This window comes from Sarcophilus harrisii, chromosome 2 (assembly GCF_902635505.1).
Source record: "Sarcophilus harrisii chromosome 2, mSarHar1.11, whole genome shotgun sequence".
NCBI lineage: Eukaryota > Metazoa > Chordata > Mammalia > Dasyuromorphia > Dasyuridae > Sarcophilus > Sarcophilus harrisii.
In genome coordinates this window covers 48,052,860-48,071,300 of record NC_045427.1, presented here as the reverse complement: position 1 = coordinate 48,071,300, position 18,441 = coordinate 48,052,860, and the positions used below count along the sequence as shown (strand labels likewise).

Here is an 18,441-nt window from a genome sequence, read left to right as displayed (position 1 = left end):
TGGAAAGCAAATCTGTACACTAAAGTCATTCATTGCAAAGCTGGGGGTGGGGATGGGGGGACTGAAAAGTTTACACATGCACAGATGGTGGAGAAAAGGATAACTCTTGTTCACATTGTAGATCAGGGGAAAATGAGCCTGTGTTTTTGAATCTCCCTTCAAGAATATAAGCACATAAAAACATGTATCAATACTTACATTTATGATTAGGAATTTTCCTCCTAATGACCCTGAACCGACTACTCACTGACTTAGCAAAATGCAAATTTGTAGTTATCTTTCAGAGACATGATTACAAGGGGAAAGAATCAAGCAGAATATAAATTGCTCCATATAAATTGGACCAGCAAGATTCTGTGTGTGTGTGTGTGTGTGTGTGTGTGTGTGTGTGTGTGTGTGTGTGTGTTTTGGCTAAAGTTTTCGCATCCAAACTTGGATCTGCTGTCTCTTTTGCCACTATTCCTGAAGCAGACAGAACGGAGCAGGAGGGAGAGGATGGTAGGGAGGAGAGAAGAAGGCAGGGGATGGCCTGGTAGAGGTAGCTGAGCCTCTAAAGCAGAGGAAACCTTTGCTTCTCCAGTTCTGCTAATGTATTCCACTGGATGTTTTGGTGCACGGAGCCCTTGAATTCCTCAGCCCTGTGTACCACTGCATTTGGCTGGACCACAATGAAAGGTTTCATTCATGTCTCCAGCCCGGCCTTCTTGGATTACCACACCCTGGGCCTCTGCCTTTCAGCCTCTCTCTGTTTTCTTTTCATTAGTAAGATTCCCATATTGAATGTCTACAAGAGGTTGGGTAAGGGATGCCATGGCTGATAGTGTCCAGAGAAGGGAGCCAATAAACAACCAGACCCCTTGGTATCCTGGTAACTGTGGATCTCTTCCCAAGAAGAGCCAAAGCTTTCGTGCTTAAATCTGGTTCTTAAAGAGACCCCCCCCGTCTCCATGGCCACCAAGTCAACCATGGTCTGAGTCTTATCCCAACGATGACCAGGAGCAGCCTTATAAGCAGTTCTATGATCTAGAACTTAGTTGCCACACCATGTAGTCATACTTCCCCTTTCATGGTGGAGTTTACCAAGGAAATAAGCATTTATTAAAAGCTTACTATGTGCCAGGGATTATACAAAGACCATCTCATTTGATTCTTATAGCAAACCCCGACAGATAGGTGCTATTTATCATTATTTTATAATCAGGGAAACTGATTTGCCCAGAGGTCACATAGCCAATAAGTGTCTGAGATTGGATTCCAACTCAGGTCTACCTGATGCTAAGTCAGAAGCCAGAACTCTATCCATTGAGCAACACAGCTAGCACCCAAATCCTTCAGATTCTGTTTAGTTTGGCTCTTGGTCTTAGCATATGGACAACCCAAGAGTCAGTTAATGTCAAAATCCTGATCAGAACAACTCCATATTTCCATAGCACTTCTCATATTAACCTTCCTCACAACTATCATACAACATGAAGTATTTTTATCCTCCATTTTACAGATTGGGAAATTGAGCCAGAAAATCTGGGTGTAAGTCCCTTCACTTTGGATAGGATACTTTAAACATTTAAACACCAACAAGGTGACTGTGAGGATCCACTGAGTTATATATATATCAAGTACATTCATATATGTGTGTGTATATATATATACACACATATATGAATGTACTTTATAAACTATAAAGAACTATGGAGATATGTTATTATTCTTGGGAGCTTTCTATGGTAGTCTAAGTGCTATATAAAGCGGCATATATGCAAAATGATTGGCCCTTCTCTATATCTCTATTCTTGCTGTGGAGAAACATTTTTTTTCTCCATTTTGAGCTATTTGGGAAAAGACAATGACGGGGCTCAGTCTAACTCACCCCTGAAATAAATGCAAATAAATACTTTCTCAGAAGCTGTGGAAAGAGCCGAATGCCAGCCTGGAGAGGTCAGTGGTATGTATGAATGTCAGTAAGTCTCTGGACACTCAAGGCCTCCTCCTGGCTGGGCTTCTGTGTCTCTCTGGGTCCGTGCCAGGTCTGCCTCTGGTCTTACCTTCCAGGTACCGGGACTACAGGCCTGGTGGGGCTGGAGAAAGATGGGAAAGTGAGAAGGAAGCCTGGGGAAATGAAGGAGCATCTGGGGGCAAGGGGATGGATCGGGGACAGCAATTATGATCCTCCCCCTGGATGTTCTATCCTTCCCTCTCTTTAGCACACAAACCGTGTCATTTTGGATAGGAAGGACAGAAGCAAATATGCTTTAGATTTCTGACTCATACACCACTGTTTGTCTGGCATGTCTCTATGGAAAGCCTCTTACATTAACATTGGCTGCTCCTGGCTTGAAAGCAGAGCATCCTTGAAGGCCCTGCTCCACTCTCCCTCCCTACCCCCACCTGAGAGCCCTCCGAGGTTACATCCTTAATAATACTGACTCCTTTGGCTGGGGCTGGGCTGGCTCCCGGTGGGGAGGGGAGGAAGGAGGAAGAGGGTCAGGGGCAAAGAGATCTCATTCACTTGAGAAAAGTCTCCCAAGAGCCAATTGCGATTTGGGTCAACTAATCTTGATTCTCTCCAGATGACAAACCTCCCATCAGCTGCAAGGGCACTGCCGATGCCGAGCCATCCCTGCTCCCCTCTGATCAGCAGCACTGCAAATTGATTTCCAGCTAGTGGTTTGAAAAGTTAAATGCCTGGCAGCAAATAGGTTTGTTTCATCACTTCTTCTCTGGGTCATTTTTTCCTTTGAAAAGCTTTTTAGCTGCCAGAAAGGCCTGAGCAGAAGCAGGGTGATAGCAAAAAAGACCACTGGACCGAAAGCCGGGGAAGTCCAGGTCCTAATCCCTGCTCTGAGACTAACCAGCAATATGGCTTTAGATAAATTGAGCTCTCTGATCTCAGTTTATGTCTCTGTAAAATAATGGGCTTGAGCAGGCCTCCCCTGGACAAATTTTGGGGAGTGGGAAGGGGTATCCGTGAACTTGGATAGAAAAAATTACATCCCTTATTTCAATATAACCAGTTTCCTTTATAATCCTATGGGTGTTATTTTGTGCATTTAACAAGATTCTTCTAAGAAGGCATCCATAGGCTTCCCCAGCCCAGGACACGCAAAAAAATAGTTTAAGGACCCCAGCGGCTTTCTCCAAGTTTCCTTCCAACTCCAATCTTCCATGATCTTATGATATTTTTATGGAGCCAATTCAATGGTCTGTGTTCAAGCTCACACTGACTAGTGACCAAACGCAGTGTGGGCCCTTTCTGTGGTTTAAAAAAAAAAAAAAAGCAAAATACTAGAGCTGGAATCTTAAAAGAGTTGTGTTCAAATGGTGGTTCTGTGGCTTCCTAAAGGACCTTAGGCATGTCATTTTAGTTCACTGATCCTCTTTTCCTCATCTCCAAAATGAGGGATTTAAACTGACTCAAAGGTTCTCAACAAGTTTTAAAAAGTTGTTGTTGTTGTTGTTGTTGTTGTTGTTGTTGTTGTTGTTGTTGTTGTTGTTGCTGTTGAGTCATACATCTGATTCTTCATGACCCCATTTGGGGTTTTCTTGGCAGAATGGTTTTCTATTTCCTTCTGGAGTTCATTTTACAAATAAGAAAACTGAGGCAAACAGTGCTAAGTGACTTCCCCAGGATCACACAGCTAGTAAGTATCTGAGGTTGGTCTTCTTGACTCTGGGCGCCATGTTCCATCCATTGCACCACCTAGCTATATTTGATAAATGCATTTCAATGTAAATTATTTCCTTTTGAAATCACATGTATTTTTATTTATGCATTTAAAACCATATTCCTGAGAAGGGGTCCATAGGTTTCACCAAACTGTCCCCAAAGGAATCCATCACCCCAAATAGGTTAAGAACCACTGTACCCGATGGATTTTAGCTTTAAATTTATAAAATTCTGAACTAGCCAGGGGCAGCTGCCATGGCCTAGATTTTGTTAAAAAAAAAAATCCTTGTCGCAGTCAATACTTTCATTTTTTAGGTGCCTCCTAGACACTAAAAAGCCACGGGGGAAATATGGAGATGAATAAATCACAGCTCCTGCCAGCTCAAGGACTTTCTAAGAGTGATAAGTAAAATCAGGCGATGCTGGTTAATGAAGGGAGGACCAGGGTCATTGACTGTCCTCAGCACATTGAAAGTATTGGATAAGCCACTACAGTGCCCTCTGCTGTCCTCCAAGGGGGACAGGCAGAAATAAAAATCGAGGTAGGGTATAATAATATTGAACATTTATCTAGCTCTTACTATAGACCAGATGCTATACTAAGTGCTTTATAATTATTATCTCATGGGATTCTCACAGTAATTCCACAAGGAAGGTGCTATTATTATTCCCATTTATAGTTGAGGAAATTATAATTAAGTGACTTGTCTACAGCTAGCAAGGATCTGAAACAGAATTTGAACTCGAGTCTTTGTGACTTGAAGCCCAGTGCTCTGCGAACTGCGAACTATAGCTCCACCTAGCTGAGACTGATTATCTTCTGTGTCTAGCTGATATTTTTAAATTATCTGCTATACCCAGAGCCCTTGGCTTCCAGACCAGTAGGATGCACCAACAGAGATCTCTAGAATTCAGAAAGTTGCATAATAAGTGCACCAGACAGATGCCAAAGTGTTATACGAGGTCTGACCCGGAAAGCGATCTCTAACTAGGAAAATTGCTACTGCAGTTTTGTTTCTCCAAATTAATGCTTGTCTCATCGAGGACAGGAGCCGTCTCTTCTTACTTCCTTTATGCCTAGGGCTGGACATAAAGTACACACTCAGAAAATAGGGACTGAATGGACGTATGAATGAAGGAATGTTTATTCATTGGAAATGCTTGTCAAGGTCAGTTGGACCAAACATGTGACAGCATCCTCTTGGAATTTGCAAGTATTTTTTTTCTTTCTTTCCTATCCACCTCTGGGTTTTTTAATATCAGTTAAAGGTCAGAAAAATTGACTTAAGAAAACTAATGGGGTCTCAGCTTCCCTTGATGACTTAGGAACTATAGCTGTAGGAACAAGTTTCCTCCTCCTGGTCCCTTAAGTGTGCTGTCAAAGCCATCCACTGGGCTTTAAAAAATTAGGAATGGCTGGGGTCCCAGCCCCCTACCATGGCAAGGACCCTGAACTGAGAGTCAGAAAGCCAGGGGTTTGGTCTCATCTCTGCCTCTAAATCAATGTGTGATCCTGGGCAAGTCCCCTACCCCCATCCCAAGCTCCTCTTTCTACGGCAACAAAATTGTACTCCATCATCTCCAAGTTTCCTTCCAGTTCTAGAATTTCTCTGAGAGCAAATGCCAGAAACTAAAATTCAGTGGGAACCAGTTAAATTCAGTCAAGGGCCTCTGCCAATAATCCAGCACAGTCAGGAACTCCCCTGGAACATAGTCTAACCCAGACATGCCTTTCACATTTTCCCTTCCTCATCTGGCTCACTGGCAGATTCAGGACCAAAGAAAGGTGAATGTAATATTAGTTGACTGATATGTGTGATTCCTGCCCTTCCCCTTTGTGGCTGCCTGGTTCTCCAAATATTCACATTTCCTCTGAAATTAGAAAATCAGCCTTCTTTGGAAGGCTTCAGAGAGCTAGGGAGCCAAGGCAGGTCAGAGTATCAAAGATTGCGATCTGGAGGGGACCTTTGTGTATCAAGTTATTTACCTTTCTCCTACACACACACACACACACACACACACACACATCATGAGAATGTGACTTCTTTGTATCCACAGTCACAGACTACTTAGATGTTGACTAACTAACATATAGGTCCATCTGGGCTGTTTTTTATGACTTGTCCAGAGTATAATTGTTTGAGATGAGACTCAAATCCAGTCTACTTCCAAACCCAACAACATGAGCCATTATACCACACTAACTCTCCCGATATATTGTTGGAACTCCAAAAGATGGGTCATGAATACTACAGGCACCAGAAGAGCCTGTTTAAGGGCTGAAGAGTTGAGCCAAAGAAACTGGCCTGGATTGGGTGGGCCAAGAGTGGGCTCAAGCTCTAAGACTCATGTTCTGGGTTAGTGGTTATGGGCACCTGGCCTAGGCATTCAGCTTCCAAATGGACAGGTGAATGCTAGTGTTCCATATATTTGTGAAACATCCCTAAAAGTCTGTGTTGTGTTGAATAACGATGGTGATAATGATAAAATAGATAACATTGATATAGTGCCTACTATGTGCCAGTCATTGTGCTAAGCATAGTGGAAAGGGATCTGATGTTTGGTGAGACTTTTAAAAATAGTATGAGAGCAGATGGTAAAAGACTTTGGGGAGTGACATGGTCAGAGTTACAATTTAGGGAAATCACTTTGGCAGGTATGGAGAATGAATAGGAGCCAGGAGAGACTTTAGATGGGAAGCCATTGTCATAGTCTAGGCAAGAAGTTATAAGGGTCTGAATCTACGGAGTGGACATGTGAGCAGATGGCTCACACTAAATGATTGAATTGAATGAGACAGATATTGTGGAGGGTGAAACAAAGATTTGGCAACTTCTTAGTTTAATAAAGAGCAGGATAATGAGTAGTCAAGGATGATACTGAGATTATAAACCTGGGAGATTGCCAGAATGATGTGGATTCCTTGACAGAAATAGAAAAGTTTGGGGGAGATGGAAGGGGAAGAAAGGAAAGCTAACGAGTTCTGTTTGGGAAATGAATCTGAGATATTGCTAGAACATCCACTTTGCAATGTCCAGGAAGCAGGTGGTGATTCTGGACTAGAGATCAAGAGAGAAATTAGCATCAAATATGTAGATCGATAAGTCAACTACAAAGTCAACTACAAAATTTAATTAAATCCTCAGGAACTCATGAGGTCACTGAGTATCAAAAGAGAAGAGAGCTCATATGGTTAGATGTGGAAGAAGAAGCAGTCAGATGAAGAGGAAGAAAACCAGGAGAGCTTATCGGTGTCACAAAATTCTAGAAAGAGGAGAGGGTGGGCTATAGAGTCAAAAGCAGCACATAGGTCAAGAAGAATAAAGGCTATGGAAGGACCATCAGGTTTGGTGATTAGATCTTTTCATCGAATAATAAGGTCAGAAACCAAAATGCAAATTATTAAAGAATGAGGAAGAAGAGAGTGAGTAAAATGATTATAGACAAGTTTTTTATTTTTATTTTGGTTTGCTTTGTTTTTTAGAAGTTTGGGTGAGAAAGGAAGGAGAGGTAAAGGACTGTAGGTTGGAGGAATGACAAAGGGTAGGTTTGATGAAAGATGCTATGTGACCAAGAGCTGGTCATTTCCCTTCTCTGGAATTCATTTTCCTCCTTTGTAAAATGAGAGGATTGGACAAGTTCTCACGAAAACAAAGTAAATAGCTTAGTACACAAAGTCCTTCCTAGACCTGAATCTGTGATACTATGACCTGCCTTGGTTCCCCAACTCCCTTTGGGAGCTGAGAGGATGAAAGAGCTAACAGGAGGGTAAAGGTCTTGTTATCTATTTGTCATTCAAACTGTGGCCCAAACAGAGCAAGCGATTTGACTCACAGAGTTATTGTGAAGAAAGTGTTGTGTGAGTCTTAAAACTGCTTTATAAATGTGAATTATGGGAAGAAAAGAAAAAAAACAGAATTCTTGAAGCTTTAACTAGAGGGCTTGCTCATGCATGGGATAATCAGGCAATCCCAAGGGACAAGTCTTGATTTAACAAGAAACACTTATTGCAGTTGTTAATATTTGATACATCCAGGAATTCTTCAAAGTAGAGTCCCTTCATCTGGCGAGATTGCTTCCTCTCCCTGCTGTCTCTTGCGTAAAGATTTTTCATCATATCTTTCAGTAAATCCTTCATAGAGCTGAATCAAGGCAAGATGCTAATTTCTATTTAATTCAATAAATATTTATTGTCTGTTATGTATTAGGAGTAGGGAACATAGTCTCTAAAGTGAAAACTCTCTCTGCCCTCAAAAAACTTACATCAACTGAGGGAAGACAGCATATGCAAATATGTAAATTAATAGGCACAAAATAAACACAAAATAACTTCAGGGAAGAGTCAGAAGAGTAGGAATAATTGGGAATATCAGGAAAGGCTTAATGTAGAAAGTGGCCTTTGAATAGAGACTTAGATTTGGCACCCAAAAAGGCAAAGCCAGAGAGTGAGAGAATTCCAGGCATAAGGAAGAAACCTTTGCAAAGGGAGGAGGCAGAATATAGTTAGTTCATGGAGATCCTGAAATAGGTAGGCTTGGCTAGAATGGACCAGTCCTTCAAAAGGAGTTATGAGAAGGCCTTTCTGGTCCTTTAACTATTTGAGGGCTATCAGTACACAGCCTAGTCACCCCATCTATCATCTCTTTATTGCTTGTGTCATATAACTATATGACACACTTACTGCCTTTTTCAATTCTACAAACAACATTTATTAAGCACTTATTATGTGCAAGGTGTTATCTGAGGCACTGAGAATACAAAGGCAATAGAAAAACAGCCCATACATCCTTAAAGTGTTCTCATTCTTCTAAAGTAAAAGTTTGGATCCCTTTTTGTGTGCCAGATTCTTTTTTTCAGACTGGAGAAGCCTAGGATCCCCTTTAGAAAAATATTGTCAACGCATCAAATAAAATACATAGGAAACCAATTATGATGAAAATGAAGATATCACATTTTCCCATCCAACTTTATAATGCTCCTGATATCTATTCAGATTAAGAGTTTTGTTCTGGAAGAGTACAAAATGATTTGAGGGTTGAGAAATCCCAAATAGCTGATGCTGAGAAAAGTGGCATCTGAGATTATTTTTGAAGAAAAGAAACAAGCATTTGTTAAATGTTTATTATTTCCTAAGCACTGTGCTAAGCATTCTACAAATTTTATCTATTTTATGTAGTCCTCACAAACCCCTTGGGATGAAGGTGCTATTATTATCCCCATTTTACAAAGGTTAAGTGACTTGCTTAAGGTCTGCTAATAAGTATCTGAGACCAATTTGAATTCAAGTACTCCTGACTCCAGGGCCAGAAATCTCACCACTACATCACCTGACTGCCTTTAAAGCTGTTGAAAAGCTCCAAGAGAGTCCTTCTGAGGCCTCCAAAAGGCAGAAGTGAGAAGGGGGTGAATTTAAGACATGGAAGCACATTAGCAAATAGAGCATAGAACCAAGATGTCATTCCAAGGAAATGGTAAATAGTGATTAGATCACAAATTTGGAGCTGATTCCACTCCCACCCTTTGTCTTATAGACAAGGAAACTGATGACTAAAAAGTTTAAATGATTTATATTTCTGAGCCTGGAATAAGTGGTAGAGCTCATATTCAAACCCAGGCACTCTGCTTCCACACCCTGACTTCATTAGGCACCATACTGTCTAACTTGGCTCAATTACAGTCCATCAAGATCATTCAGTTAGCTTGAGGCTGGTTTTTACTCTGATTCTCACCCACAACTTCTGGTTTTCAAGACAGCAGATGGAGAGGCCAAAAGAGAGAAAGCTTTACACAGAAATCCGTTCGATGTGGACAAATGTGGCTTTTGTCTTTTTTCGATCCCCAGAATTTAGCACAGTACCTGTCATTGTGATGGGGTTGAGAACTGCTTGCTTGGATATATTAAGGAATGCCGTTTTGCTGTAAGAAATGAGGAAGGGAATGGTTTCTAAGAAAAGTCAAAAGATTTGTATGAACAGATATAAAGTGAAATGAGCAGAACCAGGAAGACGATTTATGTAGCAATATTGTAAGGATTTAGTTACTCTGATGCACAAAATGTCCCACCACAATTTCAAAGTGACGAGAATGAACTCTGAAAGTAGATTCTGGGTCTCAGATTCCAAAAAGTCTGGAAAAAAGCATACTTTCCCAGACAAGCCTTTTCTAAGTTAAGCAGTGTCATTTAATTGGAGATCTTGGTCAAATCATCTTCCATTGATGTTTGGGGTAGCCCAGACCCTCTTCAGGAAATTAAAGACTTTGAAAAAAAAAAGGCTTTCAAAATGATTTCATTCAATTGGAGATCTTGGTCTGATAATCGGCTCAAACTGTTTCCAACCCCCCTGGCCAAGATTTGCTCATAAAATAGGTTTTTGTTTACACACTCTTTGCAAATCTCTTCATTAAGAATTTGCCCATTAAGAGAATTCCCTCAACAAGAGGTTTGGCAATTGTTAATGCTGTAAAGTTACCCATGTATATATCCTGTAAATAAAAGGCTATTAAATTAAAAAAAAAAAAAGAGAATTCCCTCTTAGTGAACAACAAAACTGCCTTTTGCCACAGATTTTGGGGTTCCTGAATTCTTTCACATTTGGACCTGCCTCTCTAAGCAGAGGCGATCTCTCCCCCTTATTCCCACACTTCAACAATAGCATTCATGATGAAGCCTCCATATAGAAAACTAATAGACTCAGAGAGTGGTTTGAAGTATATATTTTCCCTTCTTTTCTTTCTTTCTTTTTCTTTTTCTGAAGAAGGAACATGGCTAACAGAATTTATTTTACACAACTATACGTATTTGTAATAGATTATGTTTTTATTGCCCTCTAGTTGGATGGATGGAGAGGGAGAGAATTTGGAACAATAAAAAACATCTCCATGTCTTAACATTTTTATTAATTTTTTAAAAAAAGAAATGCTTGTCTTCTTCCCTATCAACCCCAGATTTACATATTGATGGACAAGCTGTATAGGATATCGATCCATATGCCTGCCAAAACTTGGGAAAAATAAGTCTTCTTAATACTTGCTAATAAAACTTTAAGAATAATTATATTTATATAGCACTTTATTTTTCATATACATCATTTTATTTGCAATTCTATGAGACTATGTAAAAGTTGCAACCTAACAGGTGGGTTCTTGGGAAAGTGTGTTTACAGTAACCTCCGTAAATCAAAGTGGATTTTGTGAGCAACGTATCTAACACAAGCAATGTCTCCTTGACAAGGTGGGGACTTGGTAGCCTTCTAATTACACATTGCTGATGACTGATTGATTGGTGCTTCAAAATTAGTTTAGACTCGTGAGATATACCCTTATGTCACTTACAGAGGTTGGAGAGATGGGAACAGAGAAACAGAGAAGAGACAGATTGCACACAGAAACAGACTGGGTTCCTTGGAGGCAGGCCTACATATCCACACAATCCCTCCCGGGAACTATGTGCATCAAGAAACTGGCACCAGATTAAAAACACCAAGTGGAGAAGCTCCTGGACAATGTAGAGCAGAGCAGAAGTCGCAGCTTTCACAGCTGCTATAACCATGGTGCATCGAAGAACATGTTCTGGGGGAGCAAGGTGGGACCTGTCCCTCCATTAGTACTGTGAGGGATATGGGTTATGAAACCCTTGGAGAGGAATCCCATTACCCCATGTTTATTGAGTAGCTAGGTGGTGCTGCAGTGGATAGAGCACTGAGCCTGGAGTCTGGAAGACTCATCTTGAGTTCAGATCAGATTTTAAACTAGCTTGTCCTGGACAAGCCACTGAACTCTTGTTTGACTCAGTGTCCTCATCTACAAAATGAGCTGGAGAAGGAAATGGCAAATCACTCCAGTATCTCTGCCAAGAAAACCCCAAATAAGGTCATGAAGAGTTGGACACAACTGAAAAACAACTCAACAATAACAACACATTTATCACAGTCATCTGTAAAGTTGACTCAGGTTCCTTTTGCTAGGAGTCCCCATCCAGGATGGTTCTGTATGTCTAGAGAACTATAGAGGTCTCTAGAAAAGTAGGTCTTACCACAAGGGAGGCTTGCTTGACTCAGGAAACCCAAGTTCCTAGTTTTATAGGATGACAGCTATAGATTTAGGATTCCCCATTACCTCCTACTCCCTTTTTACAAGGGGAAACTCCAGTCTAGAGGGTTTTTTAAATGACTTGCCCAAAGTCACACAGCAAGATTTATAGGCTCCAGTTCCATAATTTTATCCACCTAGGTAGAGCTAAAAATATGCAGGACTGGATTGTTTAGGTCTCTGGGGCATTCTACCAGAGAGAAAGAGATCTCTTGACTAGTTGGGAGAGAGGGGCTTAAGTATGATCTTTTCCATTTTCTTCTTAATTAAATTCTATCCTTTTTTTTGCTAAGAGGCATCTGGTTGATATAGTGGATGGAACATTAGATTTTGAGTCAGGAAGACCCAAATTCAAATCCAAACTCAGCTACTTCCTAGCTGTGTGACACTAAGTATGTCTCTTAACTTTTTTCTTCCTCAGTTTTCTCACATGCAAAATGGGGGTGAAAATAAAATGTTTTAATATGTTAAGTGCTTTGCAAACCTGAAGCAAACTATTAGCTGTTGCTGTTATTATTATAATTTAATGTTGTTCATTTGGGTACATACATATCAGCTGAGATCCTTTTGCTTTTCTCTGGAAATATGATTTTCCAGGGAAAACCATGGGGGGAAGGGGCAAAACCAACAAAATTCTGATATTCTCAGGGGGAAACTGAGGGGAAGGAGGGAGGTGGTAACATGAGCCAGAGAGTATTAATTACTGAGCTACTCCCAAGATTGAACCTAGTCTCTATAAACTCTAAGTTTTGATCCTTTGCCATAAGTTATTTTAAATGTACTGGGGGGAAGGGAAGGCAGTTTAAGGAGTTCCTACTTGGAACTTGGATTTGGAAGAGGCTTGAGAGATTATCTAGCCAAAATCTCTAATTTTATGCCTAAATAAACTAAGGCACTTAGAATCAGTGATTCTTTCTGTCACACAGGGAATAAGGAGTAGAACTAGGTGTTCTGTCTGGCATAATCCAATACCATGTCCATTATGTTGTATTCCTTTCTTAGCGTCTCTAAAGAATCATCCTCCTTACCCCTCCACCTTCAAAAAGAAGGAACCCTTGAGACTTAGTGCTCCAACTTTAGAACCAAAGAATGTTTAGCCAGACGGGACTCTTGAGACCTAGTCCAACTCCTTCATTTATGGATATTAATAATTATTCTTGAAGAATGTTATAAGGTTAAATCAAAAAGTGTTTCCAATCACCTACAGCTTGCCAGGCACTCTCTATTGAAAATAAGAAGAAAGGCAAAAAGCAGACCCTACCTTCAAGGAGCTCAAAGTATAATGTGAAAGATAATATGCAAACAATTATGTGCAAACAAAACTCTAGGAGGTAATTAGTACAAATGTAATTATTCCTTTTTTCCCCCTGAGGCAATTGAGGTTAAGTGACTTGCCCAGGGCCACACAGCTAGGAAGTATTAAATGTTAGAGCTCAAATTTGAACTCAGGTCCTCCTGACTTTAGGGCTGGTGCTGTGCCACCGAGCTGCCCCAAAACTGAAGTTCAAAGGAGAAATGATTTGCCCAAAGTGGCACATTTTGAGTGCCAGATCAAGGACTAAAAACCAAGTATCTTGACCAATACTTTTTCCACTTTGACCAATACTTTTTCTACTCTACATGTTTAGTCTTTTCAATTAGACACAATTTTTTCAGAGTTTTGACTTCTTTTCAGGTAAATGCACCACTGTAGGCAAAGAAGGCTGATGGCTGACATAAGAATCATAGAATCTCGTCAGAGTGGAAAAGAACCTTAGAGTTCATCTCATCCAGTCTCTTTATCTTACAGATAAGGAAATGTAAGTCTGAGATGGGAAGTGGGCCGCTAAAGGACATATAGGTAGGTAACTATTGGCAGGACTGGGATTACAAATCATAGTTTCTGGACTCCAGATCCAAGATTTTTTCCTTATATGTCACAGTTATTTGCAACCTTTACTCTGGTGGTGATTCTCTTGGTAGCAAAATTGTGAACTGATCCAATCTTTTGGAGACCAATTTGTAATTATGCCCAAAGAGTTATTAAACTACCTTTACCCTTTGACTCAGCAGTAGGCTAGAAGGTCTATTTCCAAGAATATTTAGGAAAAAAGGGGGGGAAACTATATTTATAGCAGCTCTCTTTGTGTAGCAAAGAACGAAAAATTGCAGGTACGTCCATCAATTGGAGACTGGCTGAACAAATTGTGGTATTAGACCTAGGCATTCTGGGAAGATGGCAGAATAGGTCAGAAATTTCCAGGCTCTCTGGATTTCTTCCACAAACAGACAGAAAATTGCCATGAAATTAGAGCAGCAAAAAAATAAAGGCAGTTGTCTTTCTAAGACAACTTGAGAGGTTTTCATAAATGACAGGACCTCCCGGGGCTGAGGTTTGGCCCGAATGAAGTGGCTGTCGATCTTTTAAAAATCCTATAGCTCATCAGCGCTCTACCTCTGAGCATTACAACGGCAATAAGTATCTTGTCTAAACTCTCTATTTCCCCCAGTGTCTAGGACCAAACCCTGTCTTCAGAAATACAAAACCATGATAAAGGTTTTGAATGTTGAATCGATGACTACCTGCCGAATTTCTTGGCAATTCTCTCCGGCCCCTGTCTCGTGGTGGGCTTAATCACGGGTGATCATTTTAAGCTTCTTTATTTACTCTTCTTCTTGTCCCTGCATCCCATAGATCCTTCTTTCATCCTTTATCCCTTAGCCTGTTGCTATTTCACTCAAACTCCATTACTTTGCCCATTTGGATATGGCACGGTGTCCTGCTTCATGTCAGAGTGTCCCAGAGAGACAATAAATTCGAGGAGATCTGATTGTGGAGATTTTATATTCTTGGGGCTTCAGTTAGTCAGGGGTACACACGCTTTCCTTCTTTCTGGCAATGACATTGGTTGGCTGAGCTGTCAATCAGTATCAGACCAATCAGAGATGTCTTAAATTTGTGGCTTAAACTTTGTGGCTTAGCCGACATCCCCAACCAGTTAATGTGAGGAGATCTAGGTACACTAGAAGATGCTAAAAGAGAATTCTTCCCCTCCCCTTTGTGGATTCAAAACAACGTGGGTTCTGATCATGGGTCTGAGAATGCCAAGTTCATCCCTTCATGTGATTTAGGGTTGGAAGGAACCTTGAAAATCATCTTGTCCAATCCCCTCATCTTTCAGATGAGGAAATGAAGGCCCAGAGAGTCTGTGGGCAGTGACGTGCCCAGAGTCGCATAAGTAGTGAGTAGCGGAGTCCAAGTCGGTTTTAACTTCACAGACAACTTCCAGTACATTCCCCAAATAGGAGAGTGTCCCAGCATGAAAAGGCCATGGCCTTATAAGAACCTTCATCCAGCAATCATGCAGAAGAAAACATACAGGATTTGGAGGTAGAGGAACCCGAGAAATCCCAGCTCTGATCCTTGCTTGCTGTGTGACCTTAAGCAAGTCACTTCCTTCCCTTCTCTAGGAATCTCTGAAATGAAAAGACTGGACTAGATGACTGAAATTCAGATGGAGGAGGTGGATTCAATGGCCTCTGAGGTCTCTTCTGGCTTTAAATCTATATTTCGTGCAGCTCTAAATCTATGATCCAGCCAAAGTCGAAAGGCTATGGTTTTCTCTGTCGTTGTTAGGAAATATCAGAGGCTGACACCCAGCCTCAAGGAGCTTCTATTCCAACCCCCTGGGTCTTTCCCCAAGCTCACCCTCATAGCAGATGCTCAGGAAGGAGTTGCCTTCTGTCTTACTTCCTCAGGTCTCATTATATCCATCTGTAAAACAGGTGTGCCATTGATCCTCTTCCCTCCCGGGTTGCTCTGCATTCTCATTATTCCAGTTCTCTCCTAGCCTTTGAGAGCCTCAAAGGAAAGCTTGTCTGAGTGCCAAGTGGGCATCTTTTTGGCCCTTGGGTCCGTTTCCCCTGTGTCACAGTCACAAATGGAAAACACTTGGTACCTGAGAGACTCAGAGGAAGAAAGACAAAGCAAACAGATAAACTGGAAACCACATAGATGGGATGAAACAGCTACATTTAGAGTTGTGTTAAATCCAGTGTTTCCATATGCAAAACTGGGGCCCTCTGCCGGAAGTTAATATTTTTTTTCTGGGGGTGGGGGGAGGAAAGGGAAAGGAGCGAGGTAATCCTGGCAAAAGGATAGGGTATATGCTACTAATGGCATCTGAGGTCAGTGGAACTGACTGCTGGCTATGGCTTAGAGGAAAGGGGAATCTTTCCATCAGGAAGGTTTCCCCCCATCCCCCATCTCCACAAATGACGGCGTGGAGGGGGAGGAGAGGAGAAAATCGCTTAAAAGAGACACCTTTTTTTAAATCTATGCAAAAACCCTAGTTTTGAGGAGAATGGAGGGAGAGGAAATGTCTTATTGTGTAACTTAACCCGGGCAGTGCCCCCTTTTCTAGAAGGCGTTTGGAAACCATGGACATCTGATATTTGCCTCCCCAAGGGCAAAGGCTCCCAAACGCGCTCACTCCATTAGAGGCGATAGTTTGTCGCTGCTCTTCCAATTAGTGCCCTGCCCAAGGTTTCATTAAAGGGGCTGTTTTTAGGGAACTTGGCAGAGCTTTTGGTTCCCCGTGCAGCCCCGGATCCCTTACCCCCACCAGCCACCCCCATCCCCCCGGCCCAATCCTAAAGGCAAGCAGCTTCCCCACCCCCACCCCCCGTGTCGGCCGCCTGCTCTCCACATCCCCCTCCAACTTTCCACCCCCTGCCCCCTTTCTTTCTCCCCCTTGCTCCGAGGGGCAGATAAATCACTATGGGCTCAGCTCGGCTGGGCTCCTTTCCTCCTAACCTCACTCCTGTGCGCGCTACTGGCTGCTGGGGCGAGGAGGGGGCGTGAGCTCCAGGCTCCGTGACTGTGGTCAGTAATGAAGCCTTCTCTTTTTATCCGCAGATTACTGAGGAGCTGCACGGGGCCCGGCGGCGGCGGCGGCGGCAGCGGCGGCCGCGGCCGCTCCAATTCCGGACTTGTATTTTTAAACGCCCCCGAGGAGACCAAGAGCGCAGCCCTGACCCTCTGCAGCCTTAGAATGAGGTGAGTAAGCGCCGATCCGCCTCGCTCGCCCCCCACCCCCCCTTCCTCTCCGTTTCTTTAGCCGACGTGCCCCTGCTTCCCCTACCTGGGGGCTCAGTTGGTAGTTTGAGCTTTTTAAAAAAAAATCGCAGCCAAGCGTCGGCGCACATGCCAGGCAGTGCCCCCCGGGGGCAGCGGCGGCTCGCCTACGCCGGGGCTGGGAAGTCGTTTGCAGAAGCAGCCTCGGCTGCCAGTTTGCACAGCCCTCCCTCACTTGTCCCAGCGGATGCCCGCTTCCCAGAGCTTGCCAGCCTCGCTTTCATTCAGCGTTGCCGGCTGGGCCCGGAAGCTTTGGCAGCTGGGGGGGGGGCGAGTGCCACCCTTCCTTGCCAACAGTCCCCGGGGGCTCCGCCTTTCTCCCTGCAGCCCGGTAGCCAGTATTAAGGGGTGGAAAGCCTCGGGAAGGTCCCGGCCTGGGAAGAGCCTGCCCGAGACCAGCGGGCATAGCCTGGCATGGGCTGAGGCTGAGTCGGAGTCTCCCTCGAGGGGCATCGGGGACTTTTTACTGCTGCCCAGGGAAGGATTGCTCCCAAAGCCAAGGAGTGGATGCACGGGGATGGCGAGCGTTTGGAAAGCTCGGGTGTAAAAAAAAGAAAAAGAAAGAAAGAAAAAATGGGCACGATTGTGTGCCCATGAGAGCGGGTGCCTTTGATGCTCGGAACTGGGGGGGAGGGGGGAGGACTTTCTCAATGTTCGGCTTCCCATCTAGCCGTCCTGCTAAAGCTGTTTTCCCCTTCCCCGGTGCCTGTGCCATTGGATGCTTTCCCTGGGTTAGTTTTTAAAGAGCAATCTTAAAGACACAGGACGGGCGTTCCCGTGCCCATGCATTGTGGCAGACCTGCTGTTTGAACAGAACCAATCCAAGCCGCCGTCTCTCTAGGGGACCGGTCCCCACAGGGAGTCCGGCTCTGAAGACAAGTCCTGACTGTCTTCTTTGACCCGAGACAAGTCCCCCCCCAACCCTGGAAGTTTCGCGGGACAGAACGCCTCGCGCCCCTTCTCCTTAGCGGCCAATCCAATCAGTCAACAATACAAATGATCCCGTTGGATTCCGGGTCTCCGATCTCCATCCCAACCCCCTCACTGGAAAGGAGAAACCGATCCTGCTACTCGGAAGGCCAGGGTAATTTAAGTGACTTTCCATTTGCCTGCTAAGGAGAACCAAGAAATCACGGTTTTCCATCTTTCCCTTGAATTGGGCGAGTCTTTAAAACCCCGGCCACTGTGGAGAAGCTTTTCTGTTCCTGAAAAGGTGCGGGTTTCAGGGTGGGGAGGAGAAAGGGGCTTGCAGAAATGTAAAGGTTGCCAGGAAAGTGAGGGGGTTTTCTCTTTTTTACACGTTTTCTTGGCGGCGGCGGCGGCGGCGGCGGCAGCGGCGTGCGGGTCCTGGGCTCTGGGTGGAGTGCTGCCTTTCTATGAGCCGTCTGACACGGAGGGTATGGGGAAAATATGCTTCCGGGTGGGTGCATGCAGGGGTTCCCTAGCCCAGCCGGTCGATCTGGGCAGCCTTTGAGCCGGAGCCCGACCTGGAGCTAGAGCTAGCAGCTGGAAAACGCTGGGGGGTTGGCTGCGGCCAGCACGCCCTCCTCTGCGCTCCTGAGCCGGCTTCGGG

At 43.4% G+C, this 18,441-nt stretch overlaps 1 protein-coding gene across 2 annotated transcripts in view; it reads left to right on the top strand.

Annotated features, from left to right (window-relative positions):
* The window catches only part of ZNF469 (zinc finger protein 469), a 216,503-nt gene that overhangs the window by 58,667 nt on the left and 139,395 nt on the right, over window positions 1–18,441 (top strand). For both annotated transcript variants that reach the window (XM_031950160.1, XM_031950159.1), the window contains exon 2: window positions 16,650–16,790. The gene's annotated coding sequence lies outside the window, so the exon portion shown is untranslated. The remainder of the gene's footprint in view (window positions 1–16,649; window positions 16,791–18,441) is intronic.